The sequence below is a fragment of the Geotrypetes seraphini genome, chromosome 5 (assembly GCF_902459505.1).
Source record: "Geotrypetes seraphini chromosome 5, aGeoSer1.1, whole genome shotgun sequence".
In the NCBI taxonomy this organism is placed as follows: domain Eukaryota; kingdom Metazoa; phylum Chordata; class Amphibia; order Gymnophiona; family Dermophiidae; genus Geotrypetes; species Geotrypetes seraphini.
The window spans coordinates 12538851-12540589 of NC_047088.1; positions in this window are offsets into that span (position 1 = coordinate 12538851).

The following is a 1739-nucleotide window of genomic DNA, read 5'->3' on the forward strand; positions in this document are numbered from 1 at the left end:
TTTAAAAAGAATGGAAAAAAGCCCTTTTTGCAGCTGCTTTTAAAATGGACTTAGTCCACAGGAAAGTCCTGCATAAAGACGCACTAAGCCCATTAATTAGCAGATTGTAAGCCCTCTGTGCCTGAATGCAATTCACTTTTAGCTCGATGTGAAGGCAGAACCACGGTGCGTGCCAGTCAGAGGTTTTCAGAGTCATAAATGAAAGACAGTTTGGGACACTGGGTTGTGGCTAGATGTTGAAGTCACAGTGGCTGTTGTGGGGTTGTGAAAGACAATTAGAAAATGATAGGGGACACATGCCCCGCTTGTAATTTCTAAAGCTTTTTGGGTGATCGACTCAACCCTTCAATAACTCCCAATAGTATGGCCAGCAGGGCCTAGAAAGGAATGTTTGCCTGCCGTTTCAGCTTACTTGCCAAAGGTAAGAAGGTTTACTATATATACATGTGTGCTTGTCTATGTGTATGTATATGTCTGTGTGTGTATGGGTGGGGGTTATCATATGGCTCCAGAAAAAGGAGGACGGATTGAGACATCCGGGTTTTACTTCCACTGTGGAAGTAAAAGCCGGATGTCTCAATCCGTCCTCCATTTTCAGGAGCCATATGGTAAACCTATGTATGTGTACATCTGTGTATTTGTGTTTGTCTGTATGTGTGTTTGCTTGTGTGTTCATGTGTGGGGATATGTTTGTGTGAATGTAAAACTGCTTAGATAACCTTGATAAGAAGTATATAAACGCCTAATAAAGCTTGAAAAACTTGTTTGCATGTTCATGTGTGTTTGCCTGTGTTCATGTGTGTATGTAATTTATGTGTCTCTGCGTATTAATAATAATAATAACGGTTTATATACCGCTGGACCGTGAAGTTCTATGCGGTTTACAATAATTATAAAAAATGTTACAAATTGAGTAGAATTGACATAGTTAATATCTATTGTTTAGCAGTTCTAGAGATCTGGTATTGAGAGAGAGATTGTGCGAATCAGTTTCCTATGTACTTTAGGAACAGATATGTTTTCAGTTGTCTCCTAAATTCCCTATATGTATTGGCAAGCGTAAGTAGTTGTTTCAGATCATTGCCCCATAATGCTGCTTGATAAGAGAGAAGATGTTGGTGATGAATTTTGAATTTATATCTTCTAACCGGGGGGAAACAAAATTCAAGTTTGAGCTTCTTTTATGTCTATTGGTTGAAAAGGAGAATAGGTCGGTTATGTATTTGGGGGCTAGACCGAATAGAACCTTGAAGCAAAAGCAGCCGAACTTAAACCTCACCCGTGCCTCCATCGGCAACCAATGCAGCAGTCGGTAGGAGGGAGTTATGTGATCAAACTTCTTCAACCCAAAGATCAGCCTGACAGTCGCACTCTGCACTAGTTGTAATCGCCGCATATTCTTCTGGGAAATTGCCAGATAGGCGATGTTGCAGTAATCCAGTTGGCTCAGTAGGAGGGATTGTACCAGGATTGTAAATGATGGTACGTCAAAATATGCTCTAATGGACCGAAGCTTCCAGAGAGTGTAAAAACTTTTTTGACCAAAGAGTCTACCTGGTCTTTCATGGTTAGACCCTGGTCCAGCATTACGCCCAGAACCTTCAGAGTGGGTTGAATGGTGTAACTAAGATTGTTGATGCGTAGTGGAGTTGTAGTATCTAGTGGGTGTGGCGAAGCTATGAAGAATTTTGTTTTTTCTGATTTGAGCTTCAGTCTAAATTCAGTCATCTATTGTTCCA